The sequence below is a fragment of the Eriocheir sinensis genome, chromosome 27, assembly GCF_024679095.1.
Source record: "Eriocheir sinensis breed Jianghai 21 chromosome 27, ASM2467909v1, whole genome shotgun sequence".
NCBI classification, from domain to species: Eukaryota; Metazoa; Arthropoda; class Malacostraca; order Decapoda; family Varunidae; genus Eriocheir; species Eriocheir sinensis.
This window is the reverse complement of record NC_066535.1, coordinates 14,213,859-14,240,797: the sequence shown is the minus strand read 5'-3', so window position 1 is coordinate 14,240,797 and position 26,939 is coordinate 14,213,859. Positions and strand designations below refer to the sequence as shown.

Here is a 26,939-nt window from a genome sequence, read left to right as displayed (position 1 = left end):
TTTTTTTCATCCTCCTCCTCTTATTCCACCTCTTCCTCGCCCTCTTCTTCCTCTTCCTCGTCCTCCTCCATCTCCTCCTTCCACCTTTTCCTTATTTCCGTCCTCCTCTTATTCCACCTCTTTCTCGTCCTCTTCTTTTTCCTTCTCCTCCTCCTCCTCCTCCTCCACCTCTTCCGCGTCTTCTTCCATCTCCTCCTCTTCCTCCTCCTCCCACGGTGTTTGGTCGCGGATCAGCGGGCGATGGGCTGTCGAGGCATGGTTCACATCGTCCCTTGATCACAGAGCGAGCGAGAGAACGAGAGAGAGAGCAAGAGATATAGATAGACATAGTAGATACATAGATAGATCGATAGAAAGATAGATAGAAGAGAGATAAATATATAGAGAGATACAGACACAAATATACACAGACAGATAGACAGAGATAGATATATAAATGGGTGTTAGAGGAGAAAGATATTGATAGATAAAGAGATAGAGATAGAAAGGCATAGTAAATACATAGATAGATCGATAGAAAGATAGATAGAGGAGAGATAAATATATAGAGATACACAGACACAAATATACACAGATAGATAGATAGAGATAGATATATAAATGGGTGTTAGAGGAGAAAGATATTGATAGATAAAGAGAGAGAGAGAGAGATAGACATAGTAGATACATAGATAGATCGATAGAAAGATAGATAGAGGAGAGATAAATATATAGAGAGATAAAGACACAAATATACACAGACAGATAGATAGAGATAGATATATAAATGGGTGTTAGAGGAGAAAGATATTGACAGATAAAGAGAGAGAGAGATAGATAGACAGAGTAAATACATAGATAGATCGAAAGAAAGATAGAGGAGAGATAAATATAGATAGATAGATACACAGATACAGATATACACAGATAGATAGAGACAGCTATATAAATGGGTGTTGAAAAAGAAAGATATAGATAGATAGATAAAGAGAGAGTGAGAGCGAGAGAAAGACAGAGAGACAGAGAGAAAGGAGCTTGGAATAAAACGAATTAATGAAAACCAAGGAAAGAGCGAGCGTGGGACGACGGCGATCAACTGAATGCGAGAGAAGGAAATTAACGAGGAAAGATAAATATAATAAGCGTTGGGCGCAAGCGAGGATCTTGAGGTGAATGAGAGCAAGCAATTATTCAGCGGCTCGACAAGAACGCCGCTAATAACCCGTGTAATGAAGGAGCCCGCAGTAGGATGGTGGAAAAAAAACCCTAATAATTCCGACCTCCCCCCCCCACCCCACACCACACACACAAAGGCACGTACCTACACACAAACACACACAAACACACACTTTTTTTGTTGTTTTACCGAGCTTTATGTTGTTTTAGCGGGCATTTTTGTTTGTTTTTTGACCCTGGGTTGCCTTCTCTCTGTAACACACACACACACACAAAAAAAAAAAAAAACAGCAATCTCCAAGCAGCTCCAGTATTTTCAGCAACTCTTCCTCTTCGTTCCACCCACATACTTCGTGGCTTGAGCAAATCGATAGATCCTGCATGGAGACTTACCCGGCGAGACCCCCGGACTTGGCGTCGTAGGGTGGGTGAGGCGACGCTCCCCCGACGTATGCCCCCATTGATTGATTGACTGATCTCCACTTAATTATTTATGTATTTAACAAATATTCTTCACTGTCAAAAGGAAAAGATTTTAACATTTTTTTCTAACGTGTTTTTCCTTTGCACTTCCCTTTGTTGTATTTTCTGTTTTTGAGTCGCTTTACAGATTAGTTTTCAAGGCCTCTCGTCCGCTGCCGCTTCTCCGAACTAATCAATCCGTGGCAAATGTGCTCGTGTGCGGGGCGGCTATTTCTCTTAATGGCGAGGAGCGGGGGTAACGGCACCGGAAAAATGCTGCCGAATAAACATTTTGAGGGAGAGTAGTTGAGATTTTATTTTTGTTCAATGGGTTATTATTTTTTTCCTGATTAATTTTTGTTCAATTCGTTCTTACATTTTCCCCTTCTTATTTTTCTCCTTTTATTCTTTTCATTCTCTATTATTATTATTGTTATCATTTTTTTTTTGCTGTTTATTGCACTTCTCTACAGTTTTATATCTTAATTCATATTAGTTTGTTTATTATGTTTAAGTTTATCGTATTTAAAGTCTACCTCCTTTAAATGATATGTCCAACTAGTTCTGGAAAAATAAAGAGCAGATATCAGTACCAATAATGATCTGACCGGCTTTTTTTACATATATTTTTCTCTCTTCACAAATCCCTCACTATTTTTTTCCCTCTCTTCACAAATCCCTCACTATTTTTTTCCCTCTCTTCACAAATCCCTCACTATTTTTTTCCCTCTCTTCACAAATCCCTCACTATTTTTCCCTCTCTTCACAAATCCCTCACTATTTTTTTCCCTCTCTTCACAAATCCCTCACTATTTTTTTCCCTCTCTTCACAAATCCCTCACTATTTTTTTCCCTCTCTTCACAAATCCCTCACTATTTTTTTCCCTCTCTTCACAAATCCCTCACCATTTTTTTTCTGCTCTATTTTCTCATACATATTTTTTGCTGTTAATCGCATTTCTCTACCGCTTGACATCTTATTTTCACTTAATTATTTGTTAAGAAAGGGAGGTACGGAAATACAGAGAGAGAATACATGGGAAATACAATGAAAGAGAGGTTGAAAATTGAGAAAATACATGAGAAATACAATGAAAGAGAGGTTGAAAATTGAGAAAATACATGAGAAATACAATGAAAGAGAGGTTGAAAATTGAGAAAATACATGAGAAATACAATGAAAGAGAGGTTGAAAAATATATCATGAAAAAGACAACAAGGATAAATGTCAGAAGTGCAAAGATAAACGGATATATAAAGAGAAATAAAAAGAGGAAACAGATTTATGCTTCTTGTGATTATAGTCTTTTTATTTTCCTAAGTCATGTAGTTTCGAAAATAAAGATACAGGACGGTTTTTGGTGCGAGTATTTTTCTTCCCTTCCTTTTTATCCCTTTCTTTTCTCTCCTCGGATCTCTCGGTAATCCTGAGCCTTCCTTCCGCCATTTGTCGACTTAGTGACGCGCCTTTTCCCTCTCCCTTTCTCCTTCCTTTCGTATTATATGTATTTATTTATATACGTTTTTCTTTATGAAGTTTGTAATTACGTGTTTTCCGTCGTCATTTGAACAATCGTAATCATTTTTCTTGTTCTCTGTCTCTGTCTGTCTCTCTGTCTGTCTCTGTATCTCTCTCTCTCTCATATCTTCTTATACCCTAGCGTCTTTCTCTGTATTTCCTTTCTTTAATCTCTATCTCCTTTTTCTCCACTTCACTCGTCCCATAACGCCATTTTAAACCACTATCCTGCTTTCCCCCTTTTTTTGAGAGGTTATTTTTCACCCCTCGCATCTTACTTTCTTCCTATTTCCCATGTATTCTCTTTCTTTTATCTCTTTATCTCCTTTTCCTCTACTTCACTCGTCCCATAACACCATTTTAAACCATCATCTTGCTTTCCCCCTTTTTGAAGACGTTATTTTTCTCCCCGCGCCTCGCTTCCCTTGCCTCTCTTCGTTATCCAGGGACACAGTAGCACACAAAAGCCTTCACAGCCTCGTTTGATGGTGCATAACAAAGGCTGTTTTCCGACCCGCAGGTTTCGGTTCGAGGCCAATTATTCCCACTCAGTTGCACCTTCTTCCCTTCAGCCCCCTCACGCCGCTATAGGCAGGTGGGTATAAGAAGAGAGAGGCAGGTAAATAGGTAGGTAGGTAAGGGACAGAGGAAAGGTAAGTATGTAGTTTGGTAGGTAGGAAGGGAGGGAGAGCAGGTGGATGTAAGAAGGGATCTAGGTAAGTGAATAGGCAGGTAAGAGGACAGAGGAAAGGTAAATCTGAAGGTAGGTTGAAAGGTAAGTAGCTAGTTTGGTTTGGTTAGGTAGAAGGGTGGGTAGGGAGGAAGGAAGGAAGGAAGGAAGGGAGGGAGTGAGGGGGTATGCAAGGGAGGGACTGTGGAAGGAAGGCAATTAGGGAGGGAGGAAGGAAGTAAGCAAGGGAGTGAGGGAGTAAGGAAGGAAGGGACTGAGGAAGGAAGGCAAGCCGGGAGGAAGGAAGGAAGGAAGGGAGTGAGGGAGTAAGGAAGGGAGGGACTGAGGAAGGAAGGCAAGTAGGGAGGAAGGAAGGAAGGGAGTGAGGAAGTAAGGAAGAGAGGGACTGAGGAAGGAAGGAAGGGAGTGAGGAAGTAAGGAAGTGAGGGACTGAGGAAGGAAGGCAAGTAGGGAGGAAGGAAGGAAGGAAGGGAATGAGGGAGTAAGCAAGGGAGGGACTGAGGAAGGAAGGCAAGTAGGGAGGAAGGAAGGAAGGGAGTGAGGAAGTAAGCAAGGGAGGGAGGGAGTAAGGAAGGGAGGGACTGAGGAAGGAAGGCAATTAGGGAGGGAGGGAGTAAGGAAGGGAGGGACTGAGGAAGGAAGGCAATTAGGGAGGGAGGGAGGAAGGAAGGAAGGAAGGAAGGGAGTGAGGGAGTAAGGGAGGGACTGATTGAGGAAGGAAAGTAAGTAGGTAGGCCGTTAAGAATAGAATAGAGCCGTTTTGGTACTCTTGAAAATTATCTTGAATGGGAAACTGCCACTCATCCTGACGAGAAAGGTGTCCAATCAGTCTGCCCTGCCAGCCCTAACATATGGTTCGGAAAATTGGCCTTATAAAAAAATACATAAGAGCTAAGAGACATACGAAGACGGGAGAGAAAGGGTCGTATTTTAAAACATTTCGTCGCCCAAGAACAGATATTTGACATGGCTTTCGTAGGAGTTGTGAGCATTTCCAGGATTAGTTTTATGACCCAGGTGGTAGTATAACCCCTTTTTCTGTACCATGAACTTAAAGAAACACTCATTAGAACGCGATTGACTCCCTCTTTGACCTTTAGAAATAGCTGATGTGAGGAGGGAAAGTCTTATAATATAGACCAAAATGCCGTGTGGGTGCTGCAAGCCTGTCAAAAACCCTCCCGTGTTCTCACTTTGCGTTTCTCGTGTCTCATTATCGCCAGGGAGTAGTTCAGCATGTTCTCTAAAACGAATCCTCTTACTCTCTACTCCACACTACATACTGATACAGGACGGTTTTCGGTACAACTACATACTGATACAGGACGGTTTTCGGTACAACTACATACTGATACAGGACGGTTTTCGGTACAACTACATACTGATACAGGACGGTTTTCGGAACAACTACATACTGATACAGGACGGTTTTCGGTACAACTACATACTGATACAGGACGGTTTTCGGAACAACTACATACTGATACAGGACGGTTTTCGGTACAACTACATACTGATACAGGACGGTTTTCGGAACAACTACATACTGATACAGGACGGTTTTCGGTACATCTGTTCTTCCTTCTTATATTTCCTCCCTTCTTTTTCCTTCCTCAGATCTCTCTCAGTAAAATTAATGCAAAAACGGAGAGAGAGAAGACTTGCCTCATGGATTACGGAGCAGACCAAGGTTGAAGATTTACATGAATGACGATTATGAGTAAGAAAATTAACTTAGAGAGGAGGTCATACGATGCGTTGAACTAATACAGACGGGCAAGCAAAGTAACAAAGTGGCGACTCAGAAATCGTAGAAGTTAGGGCAGACAGACAGAGGACCAGGTGGAGGGACGAAGTTAGAGCATATGCCGGAGGAGAGTGGAGGAGTCTATTAATAGTAGCAGGAGTAGGAGGAGTTATATTTTAAGAGTGATTAGCGGACTTTTTTCCTTGTTTTTTTCCCCTTGAGCTGTTTCCTTAACCTTACAAAAACAAAAGCAAAAAAAGAAGTCTGCTAAGTAGGTCGGTAAATGTAATCTCTGTACCGTTATTGAGGCAAGTACTTTAGAGACATGGGTAGTTGTGTAGATGGACGAGCAATTAAAAAAATAACAAGTGCGCATTGGACCGTAGAGAGTTTGTTTTATCACACGAAATATGATGAAATAAATATATGGAAAAATGTTGCTGGGACAATTTTCAAGGTCTCCTAAATCCAGTATTGGTTTGAGTGGATATTCTCCTTCCCCGCCCCTCCATCCATCTCTCTCTCATTCATTTTCTCCCTCTTTCATTCTCTCTCTCTCTCTCTCTCTCTCTCTGTTTTATCTATCTATCTGTATTTACCAATCTATCTATCCGTATTTATCTATCTATCTGTATTTATCTATCTATCTATATATTTATCTATCTATCTATCTATTTATCTATCTATCTATCTATATTTATTTGTCTATCTATCTATATTTATTTGTCTATCTATCTATCTATCTATCTATCAATAAACATCTATCATTCCCGGGATGATCTTTTAATTAACACTTCAATTGGTCGTTGCGTCTCCCTCATCCTTCATTAGGCTTAATAAGAGGGTGAAGAGGAGGAGGAGGAGGAGGAGGAGGAGGAAGGCAGAGAGGGAGGGAGGGAAGGAAAGAAGCTGAAACGAGAAAAAGTAGAAGGCTTACTGCTGAGGAGGAGGAGGAAGAAGGAAAAGAAGAGAGAGGAAGGGAAGCAAGGAGTAAGGAAAAAAAAGTAGATGCCTGACTGCTGAGGAGGAGAAAGGAAGGAAGAGCAAGAGAGTGAGAGAGGGAGGGAGAGAAGAAAGCTGAAACGAGAGAGAGAGGAAAAAAAAGAGAACGGTTTGACTTCTGGGAAAGAGGAAAGGAGGAAGGAGCAAAGAGTAAACAAAACAAAACAAAACACTAAACAAAACAAAATAGAGGAAGATGAAGTTTAAGGAAAGACAAGGAGAAGAAATCGAGTAAAGAAGAAAAGCGGATTGCGAGGGTAGAGTAAAATATATATAATAAAAAAACAGGAAGAGGGTCAGGAGGAGGAGGAGGAGGAGGAGGAGGAGGAGGAAAAAGAGGACAGAAAAAAGTAAGAGCTAGGAAAGACGAAGGGAGGAAGGAGGAGAAGTGAAGTGAAAAAATAAACGAAGAAAGAGGAAAGAAATGATGAAGGAAAGGAAAAAGTGAGGAAGGGAGAATGTTGAATATAAAGGAAAAGAGGATTAAAATTCGTGGAGGGTGAAGTGAAATGCAATAACAGGAGGAGAGGGAGGAGAAGAGAGAAGAAGAGGAGGAGGAGGAAAGGAGAGAAGAGATGAGAAGAGGACAAGAAGTAAGAGATGGGAAATACGAAAGGGAGGAAGACGTAGAATGAAAAAAAAAAAACCAGGAAAGAGATGAAGTGTTTTGAGTGAAAGAGGAAACAAAAGCGAGGGAGGAAGAAAGTTTAATATGGTAGAAAGAAGAAAGGAGGATGGATGAAGAGGGTGAAGTGAAATTAAATAACAGGAGGAGGAGGAGGAGGAGGAGGAGGAGGAGGAAGACGACAAAAAGTATGAGTTATGGAAGAGAAAAGGAGGAAGAAATAACAGGTAAAAAAAAAAAAAAAACGTAAATCGAGATATACCAAAAAAATAAAATAAGATGATGATGATGATGATGATGATTGGGACGTTCTGTTCTGGGCGCCGCAAATGAAGGGTTAAACGGCGCCGAACGTAAACTAAATTACCTGTAACATAAAACTACAAATAAAAATAATGGTGAATAATTAAAAACATGATATAAGGATTCAGTGAAGGATCGATTAAACCTGCAGGAAAAAAAGGATGAAATTTATGGAGTGGAGAAAAAAAAATCGAGGGGGGAAGAAAGTTGAGTTTTACATAAAGGAAGAAAGGGAAAGTGGTTAAAGAAGGTGGAGTGAAAATTGAATAACAGGAGGAGGAGGAGGTGAAGGAAGAGGAGGAGGAGGGGGCAGAGGACAAACAGTAAGAGCAACAGAGGAACAGAAAAGGAGGAAAGAGCAAGGTAAAAAAAAAAAAAAAACTATGAAAAACAGGACAACGAGATGGAGTTTATTGAGAGATGAAGGAAGGAAAAATCGATGGAGGGAGAGCGCTGAATATAATGAAAGGAAGGTGGATTAGGATTAAGTGGAGGGTGAAGGAAATGAAATAACAGGAAGAGGAGGAGGGGAAGGAAGGAGGAGGAGGAGGAGTAGGAGGAGGAGGAGGAGAAAGATGGCAGAAAGTAGGAGCAAGCAAGCAAAGAGGAAGGAAGGAAGGAGAGGAAGGAGTAAGGGGTGAAAAAAAAGCAAAAAATAACAATAGAAAAAAAAAACCAGGTGATATTGATAAAGTGAAGTCAAGGAGGAAAATGGACGTAGGAAGGAAGCAAGATGAACATGATAGAAGGAAAAGGAAGAAAGAAAGAAAGAAAGAAAGAAAGGAAGGAAGGAAGGAAGGAAGTAAAGTAACATCAAACAAAAGATAAAAAAAAAAAAAATCGTCCACAACCATTAGCTACTCTACCAACGTTATTCTAATTCCATTTATATATATATATATATATATATATACTCTATATATATATATATATATATATATATATATATATATATATATATATATATATATATATATATATATATATATAAAAAAAACATTATATTCATTTTTGCCGCCAGAATCCCAGAACCAATATCAAAGAGCCCACAGCGGCCTTAGAGGAGAGGAAAGACGGGATAAAAAGGAGAGAAGAGAAGGGAGAGGAGGAGAAGAGGAGAAGGAGAGAAAGAGAAAGGGGAGGAAATCAACAGCAAATCCATTCATTCATTCATAGATTCATTCTCTCTCTCTCTCTCTCTCTCTCTCTCTCTCTGTGATCGAGAAAACATGAAATCAAAGGAAAAAATGGCTTATTCCAAGCCGCCATGTTGACCCAGAAGGAGGAGGAGGAAGAGGAGGAAGATCAAAAATATTAATACAAACTAGTGAACAAACGATACATTTTTCTCGAGTTTCAGTACGAATGGAAAAGGAAACCATCATTATTATATTATATCTTTGAGAGCACATGGAAATATATGGCGGCGTCTCCTTCCTCTATACAATAAAAAAAAAAAAGAGCAAAGTCCAAAACCTCCTGGGGATTTAGCTTCGCCTTTGTGTCGCTCTCCCTTCGCCTTCCTAAGTGATTGAGAATTATTGCCGAGTGATACTTCCTCTCCTCGTCACCGGGCAGGAACATGACAAAGGGTGGTATGGAGAGGCAATTCCAAGGCCGTGCGGGGAGTGGCTGACGGGCTCACACCGCTGTACAATCATCGACAATCTAACAAAAGAAGCTTACTCACCGATGGGGGATATTTCTAACTGCATGCATGTACAAAGCCACTGTGCGCATGGTAGAAGCTTGCCTCCCTTTACCTTGACTGTGTTTCTCTTCCCCTGGTCCAAGCAAACAAGGGCGGACATGACCCTGATACATGGCTTACATCTAGGACGAGGTAGGGAAATGGTAGACGTGGTAAATACGCGTTCGCTCGAGGAAGCTGAAGTTCACTGACAAGGAGGAGCGGTTAATGTCCCGACTAGCTCAAAGGGGATGGGGTGTGTGGGGTGTTAGGGCATAGTTTTACCTATAGATCGATAACGAGCTTGAAATATATCTTCTGGAGGGTACTGGCCGGTAATCACGAGTCTAGTACATGGTCAGACACTCAATGAATCACACATACACACACGCACACACACACACACGCAAAAATAAATAAATAAATAAATAAATAAATACAACTGAGATTTTTGTCTTTCTGATATAGATAGATATAGATAGATAGGTAGACAGATACAGAAATATAGATAGATAGATAGATAAATAAAGATAGATAGATAGATAGATAGATAGACAGATAGATAGATAGATAGATAGAGAGAGAGAGAGAGAGAGAGAGAGAGAGAGAGAGAGAGAGAGAGAGAGAGAGAGAGAGAGAGAGAGAGAGAGAGAGAGAGAGAGAGAGAGAGAGAGAGAGAGAGCAGCAAGAACACTTTTTCACAATACTGATTAGAGTCCAGTTTAGCTGAGAGTGGTTTCGGTAAAATGATTTGCTCTCTCTCTCTCTCTCTCTCTCTCTCTCTCTCCCTCGACCTTCTCCCTCGACCTTCTCCCTCGACCTTCTCCCTCGATCCTCTCCCTCGATCCTCTCCCTCGACCGTCTCCCTCAACCCTCTCCCTCTCTCTCTCCCCTTCTCCCTCTCCCTCTCTCTCTCCTTACGAAACAAAAAGCTTTCTCCTGCTGACTTTAATCAAGCCAATATTGGGATGATAAATTTACATCTTCCATGAATTTATGGGGCTAAGTGTGTAGCAGAGAGAGAGAGAGAGAGAGAGAGAGAGAGAGAGAGAGAGAGAGAGAGAGAGAGAGAGAGAGAGAGAGAGAGAGAGAGAGAGAGAGAGAGAGAGAGAGAGAGAGAGAGAGAGAGAGAGAGAGACGGCTGAATGTGGGATGAAAGGAAAGAAAGTTTGTGGAGGTGAACGGAGAGTTTCGTGAAAGACAATAAAATTTCCTCCATTTTTCCTCCTCCTCCTCCTCCTCCTCCTCCTCCTCTTCCTCCTGCTCTATCTCTTCCTAACCTTTCTTATCTTCCCTCTCCAGCTCTTCTATCTCCTCTGCTTCCCACGTGCCGTCAGAAAAATAGGTTGGAAAATACAGCTTCGGGAAAAGGTCCAGAAAATTACATTGACTAAAAATACTTGGAGGAGGAGGGCGACCCGAGTGTGGAGTTGGGTGGAAGAGGGTGTTGTTGTTGTTGGTGGTGGTGGTGGTGTTGTTGTTGGTCGTGGTGGAAGGTGTGATGGGATACAGTGGTTGAGGTGATTGTGGTGGGTCCGATTTGTTGATTTTGGAGGCTGTATTTTGAGAGTATTTATTGGGTAGATGACGGTGGTGGTGGTGAAGATGGCTGTTGTGACACTAAATCTTTCGAAAAATAGAAATGAAAAACAGGAAAAACAGAAGTACCTCATTAATCAAACAGACACAAAAAATCATAATAATTTCATACTCTCGACTTCGATAATTAAGTCCTGAAAATCCGCTCGTCTTGGGAGTTTATCTTTTCGTTGGCCGGGGACCCTATTTCCACAACATCTAATTAGGAACAGCGGGCCAGGTGTGCGCCGCGGGCAGGTACGGGGACAGGTAATCACCGTCGCGCCGCACGGTACGCGACTCTTGGTTCAACTTCGAAAAAAAGACGAGAATGAGATGGCCTCGTGAGCCGGTGCTGGTGTGACGTCATCGGCGCCAAATTATCGTACACACCGTATTGCATTTTCGTAGTTTCTGACTGATATCTATAGCAAAAACAAACAAACAAACATCAATAAATAACAGTTTTAACGCCAACTTTAATATTCTTTCGTTATTTGTGAAGGTACGAGAGTTTGAGGCTTAAAAATGATAAATACAATGTGGTGAGTACGATAATCTGGCAACGGTGGTGTGACGTCATCGCCGCCAAATTATCGTACACACCGTATTGCATTTTCGTAGTTTCTGACTGATATCTATAGCAAAAACAAACAAACAAACATCAATAAATAACAGTTTTAACGCTAACTTTAATATTCTTTCGTTATTTGTGTAGGTACGAGAGTTTGAGGCTTAAAAATGATAAATACAATGTGGTGAGTACGATAATCTGGCAACGGTGGTGTGACGTCATCGCCGCCACAGTACGGGCATGATTGCAAAGGAAGGAGGAAAAGTCATGTCTGCCGCGCCTCAGTGACGTGACAATGATTCTATCCATGAGTCGACGCCACAAAGGGGAGACCAGAAATATCACCGTCGACGCTTCCCACCTGCCGCTACCTAGAAATAGTAAAAAGAAAAAGGAGGAGCAGGCGGAGGAACACGAATAGGCGAAGAGAATGAGGAGAACGATTAGTAGCATAGCAAGAGGAGGTGAGGTAAGACCTGTTCGTTCCCCCAGCAAGGCAACGCCACGCCTGGAGTTGTTAAACCACGTTGCTCCTCCTCCCCTTCTTCCTCCTCCTCCTCCTCCACCTTCTCTTATTTTTTTCTTCTCACCTAATCCTTTTTTCTGTTCTGTTTAACGCACCTGAGCAGCCTTTCGGTATAAGTTCAATACTTTTTACGTCAGGATAATTATAAGAAAACTAAACATTCATCACTCAAAGCATATTTAATCACCGGTATAGTCAAGATAAATTAAAGTAATATCCGGAGGAACACTATTGGCCGTATTACTAACCATTTCATCGACCACGTACACACATTTGACATATCTTTCGAAGTTTTTGTAAAAGCAGCGAGTAGCGGGCTTTTTTTAATTATTATTTCCTCTTTTTGTGCCCTTGAGCTGTCTCCTTTGTTGTAAAAAAAAACTCACTCATCACGTCTCTTTCTCAAGCCACATCACCGCGCGGGGCATGAATGTGTTTCCGAGACCCAGACTGGAAAGAAAGGCAATAAATAACACTGCCTCGCCTCACACGCCGACACGTAACGAGGGAACAATACACAGGGGATGAGGCAGCCAAGTCACGGAGGGGGATGAGATGAGGCAGCCAAGTCACGGGGGGGGGGATGAGATGAGGCAGCCAAGTCAAGGAGGTGGATGAGACTACAACAAACGAAAAAAAAAGGAAAAATCAAACACAATATCAACAACAATAACACACGATCTCAAGGGGCGAGTAAGGGGGATGAGATGAGGCAGCCAAGTCACGGAGGGGGATGAGATGAGGCAGCCAGGTCACGGAGGGGGATGAGATGAGTCGGCCCAGTCACGGAGGTGGATGAGGCAGCGCCCAGTCAGCGGTACGAGCCAACCCAAAGACAACACAAAACAGACTCCACTTTCTGATAATTGGAGGCTTGAGCGTTAAAAGGAACAGCGCGCGTTAACGTCGTTACTGAAAACTTGATTAAATTAATGAATCAACAAAAAGATTAGCCTTCCTTTCCAGTAGAACGGCAATTTCCAACACAGAAAGCAACAAGAAAAACAGCTACTGATCGCCCGCCTTTACTAGTACGAACAGAAAAATAAAATCGTCCTCCCCTTCTGAGTATTTTTAGTCAACGTAATTTTCTGAGCCTTTTCTCGAACCTGTATTTTCCAACCTATTTTCCTGACGTCACATTAGGAGAGGAGGAAAAAGAAGAACTGGAGAAGGAAAAGAAGCCCCATTCCTTTCTCTCTCCCGTTTTCATCCTTCTTCCTCCCTTTCGTCTCTCCCTCCCTCCATCCTCTCTCCCTTTCCCTCCCTTCCACTCTGCATCCCTTCTTCCCTTTGCTTTCTCCACGCTTCCCTTTCTCCTATATCTCCTTCACTTTTCTGGACCGGTTTCCTTCTTCCACCTCTTCCCTTTTCTTCCTCCTTCATTACTTTTCGTCTACCTTTTCTTTCTCTTCTCTTTCCTTCACCAATTCCTACCTTCCACCCCAATCTATCCTTATATTTGTCCTATGTATCAACCTACCCAAGACAGCTGGGTATAGGGATGGGCACAGCATGGGTGGAAAAATGAAGCGATGGTAGATAGGTGAAAGGACGAGTGGATGACCGTGGATGAATGGGTGATGGATGGAAGAAGAGGGATTAACGAAGGCACGGTTGGATTGAAGACTTGATGGATGGATGGACGGATGAGTAAAAACAAGAAAGAAGGAAGCGAGAGGTAGATGTATGTATGGATGAGTAAAAACAAGAAAGAAGGAAGCGAGAGGTAGATGTATGTATGGATGAGCGGAGAAAGAAAGTAAGAACAGCAACTGAGATGGATGAACAGATTGGTGGATGGAGAGTGTACACAGGTAGATAATGACAGACAGGTACCACAGAGAATGTACAGGTAAACGGCAAAACTATGGGCCGTATTACTAGACATTTCACCGACCAAGTACACACATTTGACATATCTTTCGTAGGAGTTGTGGGCATTTCCAGTAATAGTTTTATGACCCTGCTGGTAATTTGACCCTTCCTCTGTACCTTGAACCTGAAGAAACACTCAGCAGAATCCGATTGATCCCTTCCTTGACCTTTAGAAATAGTTGATGTGAGAAATGAAAATGTCTTATGATACCGGCCTGTCTCACCTGCAGACTCCATGATCTATACCAGTCGGGGTCCTTTCCTGACAACACCCTCGTTCCGTAATGGTTCATTCTCTTTGTTAATGGATTTGCAGGGCGAGATTTTCTACTCCAAATTACCCCCAACACACATATTAATCAGACACGAATACGCAGGATCTCATTATTCAACGTGATTTAATTCGTCTGATAACGCAATCTCATTTATCAAAATTACTAATGCTAAAAGTCCCTGGTGGTGGTGGTGGATGAGCTGGTGAGGGTACGAGTGAGTGAGCGTGGATGAATGGGTGATGGATGGAAACAAGAGGGATTAGTGATGGGATGGATGGCTTAAAGACTTGTGGATAGATGAGTGGATGAGTAAAAAAAGAAAGAAGGAAGTAAGAGGTGGATGCACGGATGAATAAGCGGAAGAAGAAAGAGAGGAAAGAAACTGTGATGGATGAATAGATGGGTAAACGGAGAGATGGATGGATGGAAAAGTGAATGGAAGGATGAGAGCATGAATGGATGGAAAATAGGAGAATAGATAGATGGATGGATGAATGGGTGAGTAGATGGCAGAATGTAAGAATGAATGCGTAGAAGAAATGGATGAATGGATGAATAAGTGAGTGGACGAATGGATGGAAGAATGAATGGATAGATAAATGTACGAATAGGTGAATGGATGTAAGGATAATAGGATAAATGAGTTGCATAAAAGGAGACGGATAGATGGATGGTAGGATGAAAGAATGAATAGGTAGAATAATGGATAGATGGATGAGTGGATGAAAAAAGAATGAATGAGTAGAAGAAAAGATAGCTGAATAAATGTATAAAAAGGAGCAACACAAAATCAGAAACTCCCCAAAAGCAACTAACCTTATCGTCTTCCGCTGCCAGGACAGGTAAGGCCAACACTGGAGGACAGGTGAGGTATGGGCAGCCAGGTGAGAAGCGTCGACGTTACCTGCAGCGGGGAGGGGGGAGGGGGGGAGAGAGGCGCGGCGTCATAATCGAGTCAGCACTATAAAAAAATCATAATAACAACAGAAAAATCAGGCCAATTCTCATCAAGGCTTCATTACTAAACATCCCACTTAGAAGATTAAAGCCTCAGAACCTAATTATTATCTTAGCAATTTATAGCTTTTCATGCGTACGTAATGAAAACAAAACTGAAGACTACGTTAGTGTCATTATGAGAGAGAGAGAGAGAGAGAGAGAGAGAGAGAGAGAGAGAGAGAGAGAGAGAGAGAGAGAGAGAGAGAGAGAGAGAGAGAGAGAGAGAGAGAGAGAGAGAGAGAGAGAGAGAGAGAGAGAGAGAGAGAGAGAGAGAGAGTAATAATAAAAACCATGATATAATGATAGTAATAAATTCGAATACTACTACTACTACTACTACTACTACGAAAAAAATCAAATTCATTCTACTTCAGCACATTTTCGTTTCGTGTTAAAAAGTTGGCGGCGGGCTAAAGGTGTAGTTGACAGCTGAACCGAAGCCGAAGTTGTCAAGACCTTAAGGAAACTCGACAGAAGGTGAAAGTTGTGAACTGTTAAGGAAGCCGCCGCGTAGGTCCTTGCCGGGTGGACTACGAGAGAGGGTGGCGGGCGGTGAGGGAGGAAGGAACGGAAGAGGAGGGAGAGGACGAGGAGGAGGAGGAGGAAGAGGAGGAGGGGGACACTTCATTCATCTGTCTGTCTATCTGTCTGTCTGTATGTCTGTCTGTCTGTCTGTCTGTATGTATGTATGTATGTATGTATGTGTAGTCTGTGTCTGAGGTCAATCGCTTTGTCTCTGTATGTATGTATGTCTATTTCTGTCGATATCACTGTTTATGTATGTCTGTTTGTCTGTCTACGTCTGTTTTTTTTCTTCTGTTTGTCTATGTCTGTTTTGTCCGTCTGTCTATCTGTCTTTGTATTTGTCTGTCTGTCTGTATTTTTTTTTTGTATCTTTGTATGTTTGAATATGTCCATCTCTCTCTCTCTCTCTCTCTCTCTCTCTCTCCGGTGGTTGGATGGGATCACTTAATCACATAAAGCAGCGTTATTCGCCTCCATTATCGTCCATAAGTCAAATGTTTCATCACTTTCATTCCGCAATCACCATCATCACCACCACCACCACCATGGGAGTGAGCGAGTGGTGATGAATGGGGGTAGTAAAATAGTGATGTGTAGTGATTGTGGGTAATGTGATGGGTGGCTGTAGTTCTTGGGTGGGTGATTGTGGAGAGGTGGAAAGAAGGAGTGGGAGTTTGGTTATGGTAATGGTGACTGGTATGGTGGAGTAGGAGAAGGGCATGAAGATTGTGTGTGGGTAATGTGATGGGTGGTTGTGGTTCTTGGGTGGGTGATTGTGGAAAGGTGGAGGGAAGGAATGTGGGTTGTGTTATGGTAATGGTGACTGGTATGGTGGAGTAGGAGAAGGGCATGAAGATTGTGTGTGGGTAATGTGATGGGTGGCTGTAGTTCTTGGGTGGGTGATTGTGGAGTGGTGGAGAAAAGGAATAGGAGTTGTGTTATGGTATGGTGATAGAAAGATAGGTAGGTGGGTAGAGAGAGAAAATATAAAGAAAAAGACTTACTGACGGATATAAAGATAGATGGGCAGATATCCGGGATGAGTTTATGGAGAGATATTAAAAGAGAAAAGAAACCCACGCGCACGGAAACAGCAATTAGGGAAGGCTTAACACACACACACACACACACACACACACACACACACACACACACAAACACACACACACAGACACTCACTCAATTTTCCACAAGGCAGCCATTTATAACGATCTGCTTCCATATACCTTCCTCCTCCTCCTGTCTAATCCCACTCAGAATTTACCAGCTGCCTCCCATCACGTCTCACTCACCGACTTCAATGATGGCTGTCTAACCCACTGACTTACTTTCTTTTATCTTACCTTCACCTTGCTCAATTACCCCTCCATCTCTCTCTCTCTCTCTCTCTCTCTCTTACGCTATTTTTCCCTCCATTTTCCTCTCGAACCTCTTCCTTTAGCTTCTTCTACCATGGCAACATATCTCTCGTCTCTCCCTCCTCACTCTTGCTTCTAAACCAATGTATCCCAAACCCATGCTCGTGGCCAAAGTGAGGGGCGAGTGTTTCTGAGGGCCGCTGGAGAGTCTTGCAAAAAAACATGTATTTATATCATACTATAGAGCCGACTTTTAAATCATAAGTCAAATTTAGATTTTTCAGTAATGTAGTTGAATTACTTCAGAAGGACAGCACGAAAATTTTCCTGCACACATACAAGAGTAGCCTTGTAATAAAGCACATAAGCACATGGAATACAGCACTTCATACGAGTAGCATTCTCGTATAATACTCGTCCGCCGATCAGGGAGCGAGGAGGCGGAGGATAAAATCATAAATATTTGAAAGTATAACAAAGATAATTGGAAATAAAAGTTTCATGTTCACGTATTTGGGGTCGCCAGGCCAGGTCAAGGCTGTATTTATGCTCACAACCAGAAAACTTTGGGAACCACTGCTCTTACCCAACATTACCAAATAACCAACCAAATTTTCCGGTCTCTGATAGACATAACTATTTCAAAACAATCCATAATTAAATGTTTTAGCAATAACTTTATTTGGATATCGTCATTTATGTACGCACGAGAGTATTGAGTCTGAAATTGATAAAGGCACTGTTCTGAGTACGATAATTTGGAAACGCGGGTCAGCCAGGTCCATGTTATCAAACTCTTCAAAGGCTGTGTCCATATATTTCAAAAAGGCTCTTGCGGAAGTTGTCGGGACCTCCATTGTTGGTTTCCTGAGCCTGGCGGTAGTTTTGAAAGGCTTCCGCGCCGTGGACGGGAAAAACAGTCATGACAACCCGACGTGGCTCCTCTCTGGCCTTGAAAAACGTTCATCACGGCAGCCCCAAACGTTTGATAATGAGAGTGCTCGGCCGTCAGAGCATCACAAAGAATAATCACACACAAAAAAGAGTAATAGTAATCTGGCGAACCAATGACGTCTACCTGCACATAGCACACGTATTCTGCACTTTTTTTTTTAATCAAACGCATTCCTCTTTGTCCGCTTTGTTCATTGGAGAAGAAAAACAAAACCCCCGTCATGGCCACTGTAGCTTTTGTTCCGATTGAGACACGATTTTGCCTTTGTACCTTACTATCTTTTTTTGGGGGGGGGACGGGGGAGAGGGGAGGGGTTTGTTTACTGAAAGAGGGAAAAAAAATAGCACACTTGTCATGCCCACTGTAGCTTTTTTGTTCCGATTGAGACACGATTTTGCCTTTGTACCTTACTATCTTTTTTTTTGGGGGGGGAAGGGGGAGAGGGGAGGGGAGGGTTGTTTACTGAAAGAGGAAAAAAAATAGTACACTCGTCATGCCCACTGTAGCTTTTTTGTTCCGATTGAGACACGATTTTGCCTTTGTACATTACTATCTTTTTTGGGGGGGGGAAGGGGGAGGGGGGAGGGGAGGTTTGTTTACTGAAAGAGGAAAAAAAATAGTACACTCGTCATGCCCACTGTAGCTTTTTTGTTCCGATTGAGACACGATTTTCCTTTTCACATTTTTTTTTTGGGGGGGGTTGAAAGAGGAGGCGCTGTAACAACCAAACTTTGTGTGTGTGTGTGTGTGGCGTCAACCTCAATACAGCAAAGGGACAGAAACACTTTTTTTTTTGTTTTTTCGCTGAAGCTTGTCGCGTTTTTTGTGTGTTTTTTTTGTCATTTTCTACGTAAACGTCAACCTCAATACGGCAAAGGCACAGAAATACTCCTTTTTTTGTTATTTCGCTGAAGATTGGCGCGTTTTTTTTTCTCCTTTTCTAGGTAAACGTCCACCTCAATACGGCAAAGGCACAGAAATACTCCTTTTTTTGTTATTTCGCTGAAGATTGGCGCGTTTTTTTTTTCCCTTTTCTAGGTAAACGTCCACCTCAATACGGCAAAGGCACAGAAATACTCCTTTTTTGTTATTTCGCTGAAGATTGGCGCGTTTTTTTTCTCCTTTTCTAGGTAAACGTCCACCTCAATGCGGCAAAGGCACAGAAATACTCCTTTTTTTGTTATTTCGCTGAAGATTGGCGCGTTTTTTTTCTCCTTTTCTAGGTAAACGTCCACCTCAATGCGGCAAAGGCACAGAAATACTCCTTTTTTTGTTATTTCGCTGAAGCTCGGCGTGTTTTTTGTCCCTTTGTGCGTAAACGTCGATGCGGCAAAATGTGGCCGTAATCCCTCGGCTTTCACAGCTTGATTGCTTTTCGCTGGAGGTTCATTATTTCCGTTCGTCCCGCCTGGCGCTAACTTGTGTTGATGAAACGAAATGTCAGACACCACAGAAAATGGGAGGATTAAAAGAGAAACTGAGGGAGAGAGAGGAGATAAAGATAGATATAGACTGATAGATGGAGATAGAGAGACGAGACGAGACGAAAATAGAAGAGCAGAGAGAGAGAGAGAGAGAGAGAGAGAGAGAGAGAGAGAGAGAAAAAAAAAAACTGAGGGAGAGAGAGGAGATAAAGATAGATATAGACTGATAGATGGAGATAGAGAGACGAGACGAGACGAAAATAGAAGAGCAGAGAGAGAGAGAGAGAGAGAGAGAGAGAGAGAGAGAGAGAGAGAGAGAGAGAGAGAGAGAGAGAGAGAGAGAGAGAGAGAGAGAGAGAGAGAGAGAGAGAGGATGGGGCAGGTTTTAACACACAAACGCGCACAAAGACAGAAGGGAAAAGTTTGTGTGTGTCAGGGTAATAGTGAATAAATGCCTTCGATGTAAAACTGCAAACGAACAATGGTTATAAAGCGTCAAAGCCCTGAATAAAGCAAGCGGCACGTGGCGGCGTTTTATCACGGTAACAATATCAAAAGGGAGACTGCGAAGAGAACAAAATATATATATACAGACACTACTACTACTACTACTACTACTACTACTACTACCACCACCACCACCACTACTACTACTACTACTACTACTACTACTACTACTACTACTACTACTACTACTACTTCCACGACCACCAAGACAGCAAATCAATAAATATACACAATTTTAGGGATAGTTTAACACACACACACACACACACACACACACACACACACACTCCTTGTGTAAACACTACTACTAATTGGATGCAAAATTCAACACTCGCACACCTGGCCTGCCTCACTAATGACAGGTGAGACACGGCAAGTGTGTGTGTGTGTGTGTGTGTGTGTGTGTGTGTGTGTGTGTGTGTGTGTGTGTGTGTGTGTGTGTGTGTGTGTGTGTGTGTGTGTGTGTTATGTTAAGTTCCCTGATTTTTATTTTGTAATAATAATAAGAATAATGATATGACGATGTTGATATTAGTGAAGTAACAACAACAACAATAATAATAATAACAATAACAATAACAATAATAATAATAACAACAACAACAACAATAACAATAATAATAATAATAATAATAATAATAATAATAATAATAATAATAATAATAATAATAATAATAATAATAATAATAATAATAATAATAATAATAATAATAATAATAATAATAGTAACAATGATAAGATAACAGCAATACTGAAACACTGTATTCTTAAGCACACACATCGACCCAGCTATTGGCCAGCTTCAATTGGATCTCATCGGAAAGGAATCTCAACCCACCTGCAGGAACAAGAAACTGTTAACACTCACGCCCTGGCTCTGACCACAGTCTAAGAATATCCTACGACTGCGGGTCTGACCACCTCCCGAGGCGCCTCCGTCCACCCGCCTCCAACGCCCTCCGCTCGTTAAAACATCCTTTCCAGTGCGTTCATTCCCTGCTGCCGCCGTCTGACCAGAGGCACTTCAGCTCACCACACCGCGGGCGACCTCAAGTTTTTTTTTTACAGTAAAGGAAGCAGCTCAAGGGCAAGAAAAAAGAAAGCAATGAAACAAAGGGCCGCTAATCACTGCTCCTATATAAAAAAGTAAAGAGGAGTGGTCGAATGAGAAGTCAGTGCCATCAATAAGGCGGGATATGGTAAGTTTTTGACCCCAGTGGCATCTACAAAAATCAAAACACGTACTACTTTAATTAAAAGTCGCAAACAATACACATAAATACCGTAACATTAAAAAACGGCAATAATATAAAGTTAGAGTAAAATGCAAATATGAAACACTAAAGAATGATACTGGATACGAGAGAAAAACAAAACCTAACCGTGATAAAAGAAGCAAAATATTAAAGGAATTATCAAACAATATATAAATACCGTAACATTCATAAACGGCAATAATATAAAGTTAGAGTAAAATGCAAATATGAAACAGTAAAGAATGATGCTGGATACGAGAGAAAAAACAAAACCTAACAGTGATAAAAGAAGCAAAATATTAAAGGAATTATCAAACAATATATAAATACCGTAACATTCATAAACGGCAATAATATAAAGTTAGAGTAAAATGCAAATACGAAACACTAAAGAATGATGCTGGATACGACAGAAAAACAAAACCTAACAGTGATAAAAGAAGCAAAATATTTAAGGAATTATCGCGAACAATACACATAAATACCGTAACATTCATAAACGGCAATAATATAAAGTTAGAGCAAAATGCAAATATGAAACACTAAAGAATGATGCTGGATACGACAGAAAAACAAAACCTAACAGTGATAAAAGAAGCAAAATATTTAAGGAATTATTAATCGACTGTTCGGCAATTAAAAAATGAAATAAAAACTCACTCGACATCCAATCAATAGCTCGCTCTGACGTCCTAAAAATGCCGGATATGATTTTACACATTTGATCTCTGCCTCGATTGTCTGAGAGTCGAAAATTGCTACATCTGTTTACAAAAGTTTAAAGTGTTGTATTTCGACACACACACACACACACACACACACACACACATACACACTAAACAAAAGAATAGGACCATAACAACAAAGTATAACCAAATAAAACGAACCGAGTTATGCTTTGGAACCTTGGCGCTCTCGTGGCCTGCTCGGTGGTGGTGGTGGTGGTGGTGGTGATGGTGATGGTTATGGTGGAACGTTTGGTTAGAATGGTTTAAATAAGGTGAAAAGTACACCAGTCATTGTGTTTTTTCTTTCCAATATTATCTCTCTCTCTCTCTCTCTCTCTCTCTCTCTCTCAGAATACAAAGGGAGATACGAGGAAAGGAAATTAAAGATGGAAAAAAAAGTGAAATTCGAGAGGCGGAGAAAAAAAAAAGATCTGCGTATGGAAAGGATAAGTAAGAAAAGATTAAGGTACGAGGAGCAATATTAAGGAGAGGAGGAGGAGGAGGAGGAGGAGGAGGAGGAGGAGGAATATAAGTAAGAGAAAGAAGAATATAAATAGGAAGAGAAAAAAGGAACGAAAAAGAGAAGGAAAGAGAAGAAGAAGGAGGAGGAGTTAAGAGAAAGAAAAGACGGAAATGAAGACAGGGGAAAGAGTAGCAGGAGAAAGGAAGAGAAAGAGGAATAAAAAGAGGAGGAGGAGAAAGAAGAGAGGAGGAGAAACAGGAGATAAGATAAAGAAGAAGGGGACGGAAATAAAGACCTGGGAAAGAGTAGCCAGAAAAAGAAGAGAAATGAGAAACGTTAATGAGATAGACGAAGGGACGGGAAGGAAAAAAGGTTTGGGAGCGAAAATTTGCTGTAACGTCAAGGCTAGATTGGGCGAAAGGAAAGAAGAGACGGAAAAATGGGGATAGAAAGGGAAAAATAAGGATGGATCGAGGGCCAATATAGCAGAGGTACCAAAAAAAAAAAAGGAGGAGGAGGAAGAAGTAGATGAAGTTTTCTTGTCTGAGCGCGTAGACAAAAAAAACAACAAAAAAAATAAAACTCAATTAACGTTGAAAGGGAAAACGGGAGAAGACTGACACGGAAATGAAGAGTCGAGAAAAGGAGGATTGAGTTTTTATAAAGGAATCCAAGCTTATTAAAGGATAGGAAGATGGGCGTATTGAGGAAACCATTGAAACTTACTATAGGAAACATATCGTAACAAATTATAGAACCGAGTAACTGGCACGGAAAAAGAAGAGTTAACAAAAGGAGGAGAAAGAGAAGGAATAGAGAAGAGTAAGAGAAGATAGGATAAAGAAAGGACGTGGGTGAAGACAGGGGGGAAGAGAAGCAGGAAAAAGAAGAGTAAGAGGAATATAAAGAGGAGGAATAAAGAGGACGAGAGAGAGAGAGAGAGAGAGAGAGAGAGAGAGAGAGAGAGAGAGAGAGAGAGAGAGAGAGAGAGAGAGAGAGAGAGAGAGAGAGAGAGAGAGAGAGAGAGAAGCAGGAGACAAGATTAAGGAGAAGGGGGACGGGAAATGAAGACCGGGGGAAGAACAGCCAGAAAAAAATAAGAGAAATGAGAAGCGTTAATGAGATAGGCGAAGGGACAAAGAGGATTGAGTTCTTTGTAAAGGAATCCAAGCTTATTAAAGGATAGGAAGACGAGCGTATAGAGAATCCAAACCTATCACCAAAGAACAAGGCAGGTGGATTTACTTATTCTGATACCCTTTTGTTCTTCACTTCTTCCACTTATTAATTTTCCCTTTTTCTTTTACTTCCCTTTTTCTTCCTTATTTTTGCTCTTCCTTGTTATTTATTTCTACATTTTTTCTTTATTTCTTATCACACGTTCATTTTTCCCCTTTCTTAATTTTCCTTTTTTCCTTTTTACTTCCTTTCCTTTTTCATTGCTTTAGTTCAGGCTTTCTTCCCTATTCATGTTTTTCTTTTTTTTTTACTTTTTTTTTCATTTTTTTTTCATGTCACGCACTTAACTTATCACCCATTCAGTTCTCCCCTTTCCTATTACTTCCTTTCCTTTTTTCATTTTTTTCAGTTCAGTCTTTCTTCCCTTTTCTTGCTTTTCATTTTTTTCCTATTCCGTTTTTTCCTTTATTTCTCATGTCACGCACTGAATTCTCATCTTTTTTTCTTCTCTTCTTCTTTCTTCTTTTTTCATCTCTTTTTCTTCTCGCTTCAATTTCACACAGAGAGAGAGAGAGAGAGAGAGAGAGAGAGAGAGAGAGAGAGAGAGAGAGAGAGAGAGAGAGAGAGAGAGAGAGAGAGAGAGAGAGAGAGAGAGAGAGAGAGAGAGAGAGAGAGAGAGAGAGAGAGAGAGAGAATGGAAATGAAGCACAAACAAAACTAAAACTAGCCTTCTCTCATACAAGTGGGCGGGTGGAGACACATGTGAAACCCTAATACGTTAGTCGTCTCACATTAATGAAAGCTAAAAACGACCCAAAAAACTGTGAATAATGTCCCCCAACTCCAATGAGGCGATTCAACGGACATGATCGGGAACTTTTTTATTGAATCTGCCATCACACACCGCTGGGACAAATTTACAGCAGCAGTTGACGCGAAAACGATATGAAATCCTTTTAAATTCGCATAGTTCGTTACGCCCTAATGGTGGTTATGAGTTGAGGGTTCCTGTAGCGAGGGGCGCCAATGGGTCACAGGACTGCGCATATTAAATTTTGATCTCATTTCCACGTCTGGTTATTAAATTAAGTAAACAAAGCAGGTAGTATTGATATAAGTCGACAAGCTATATATATTTTACCTGGTCATTCACGATTCCATGTTCACTCCTTCTCCTCCTCCTTCCCATCATCATCATCATCAAACAAAGCAGGTAGTATTGATATAAGCCGACAAGCTATATATATTTTACCTGCTCATTCACGATTCCATGTTCACTCCTTCTCCTCCTCCTTCCCATCATCATCATCATCAAACAAAGCAGGTAGTATTGATATAAGCCGACAAGCTATATATGTATATTTTACTTGCTCATTCACAATTACATATTCCCTCCTCCTCCTCCTCCTCCTCCTCCTCCTCATCATCATCATCATCATCATAGCATATATAAACAAAGCAGGTGATATTGGTATAAGTCGACATGTTTTACCTCCTCACTCACCTCTCCATGTTTCTCCTTCTCCTTTTTCTCATCATTCTCATCACAATCATCATCATTACCAGAAGCAGCATCCTCACCATCAGGAATCCGTCACAACTTATCACTAACGCTATCATTATCCTCTTCGCGTAACTTGTGGTAGAGTTCTCAGACGTAACTTGATATGAGAAAACTTCCACCCTTGCCACCATCCCGCCCTCATCAGCGACGTTTTTTTCTTCCGGAGCAAAAGTGTCTTCGAGGGCCAGGCGGAGGGCGGCTCAGTAATTGTTCCTCTGTGCTCACGCGAGTAATGAAGGCGTCCAACATTACGCGGCGTTGTGAGGTTTAATAAAAGGGGGGGGAGGAGAGAGAGAGAGAGAGAGAGAGAGAGAGAGACTTATTACGTATCTCGAACACAATAACACTAACGCAATGTGAGAGAGAGAGAGAGAGAGAGAGAGAGAGAGAGAGAGAGAGAGAGAGAGAGAGAGAGAGAGAGAGAGAGAGAGAGAGAGAGAGAGAGAGAGAGAGAGAGAGAGAGAGAGAGAGAGAGAGAGAGAGAGAGAGAGAATATTTGTTTATACACATATACATAGCTTTCCTCTTTTTATCTCCTCCTCTCTTCTCTTCTCATTCTTCTCATTCCCTCGCCTCCGGAACCTATTTTCTTTACTTCTCTTTTCCTCTTCTTTCCTTCTTCTTCCACTCCAGGTTTTGAGCAATCTCTCCGTGTTTCCCTCAACTGGTGGTTCAGTGTGCCGCCGCCAGATGGCATTGCTCGGCCCGCTGACCTCTAAGCTCTCGTCCCTTAATAAGTCACTTGAGCACACTTATGACGCAGCGCCACCACCGAGTGCCACTTGATGGGAGTCACGGGAGGCTGAAGAAGCACTGTAGGCTATAGGTTGCGTCGAGAACTGTAGAATGTTGGAGGACGAATTCGTTTCCGTTCAACCCTCCAGTTTCCTACCTGTGTAAAGCTTGTCGAGGCCGCTGTGTGGGGCCACTCTTTGCTCGCTTTCGCCTCCGTCACACACGACTGTCACGCCTTGAATAGAATGCGTGAGGGACAAAGTGGATGTCCGGGCTGAGCTCTTTAATTGCATCACTTCGCTTCGGCCGCGTGTGGGCCAGCAGCGCGGCCTTGCTCGGTGACCCTCGACCAAGAAAACGCTTTCTTTTCTAGTGGCATACACAAAGACGGTTATATTAATGATCATGTGAAAAAAACAGAAATCATCATCATCGTCATCACGCCATCACTGGTACAATGCAGGACAAAAGCCTTTCCAGAAATATTGTTCAGCTAACACTTAGTCGGCGAGGCGAGTGCCCTTATTGGTTGAGGGACTGATTAAAGCACCGAGGATGAAAAAATACCACGTAAAAAATGTCAGGCGAGAGGAATAACTGTACATGATCAAAGCATTTCACTGTAATCCGATAAAGTGCTTTTAGAGGGAAGTGATTTTTTTATATATTTATTGCAGCTTCAATTATTATACCTACCATTATTATTAGCATCATCGTTATTTTCAATAAGTTGACCTAAATCCTTACACAGCACACATTTCCTGGCGCCGTGACACTCATCCTAAAGTGAAAGCAACATGGACACGGTGACGATATACAATAAACAACGGATTCGTGAAACCCGAAAATGTTTTCGTTGGATAAATTATTTTACCCTTTCCCTGAATTTCAGTAATAAAGGAATATGTATGAAATAAAAGCGGCATTCAGAGAAATAACAAGGTCGGGTCATTCAGAAGTGACTGAAAGTTAAACAATAAAATGAACTAACTATTATTATATCAGTAACGAATACTGAAAATATTGCATTGTATATATAATGCAGCAAATGTAACGCACGTGCTGCGTTTCACCAAAGAAAATTGTTTATTAATTGCTGAAATGCATCCCATATCAACGGTTCATTAATTACCTCCCAGGAACACAGGCGGCACGCAACACTCGACACGGGCAGGTAACACAACACACACACCCAGCACTGAGACGCTCTCCACCTACACA

General features: G+C 41.5%; 1 protein-coding gene across 3 annotated transcripts in view; it reads right to left on the bottom strand.

Annotated features, from left to right (window-relative positions):
- The window catches only part of LOC127004162 (pyrokinin-1 receptor-like), a 215,919-nt gene that overhangs the window by 172,757 nt on the left and 16,223 nt on the right, over positions 1 to 26,939 (bottom strand). For all 3 annotated transcript variants that reach the window (XR_007757667.1, XM_050871631.1, XM_050871633.1), the window contains exon 2: positions 14,842 to 14,929. The gene's annotated coding sequence lies outside the window, so the exon portion shown is untranslated. The remainder of the gene's footprint in view (positions 1 to 14,841; positions 14,930 to 26,939) is intronic.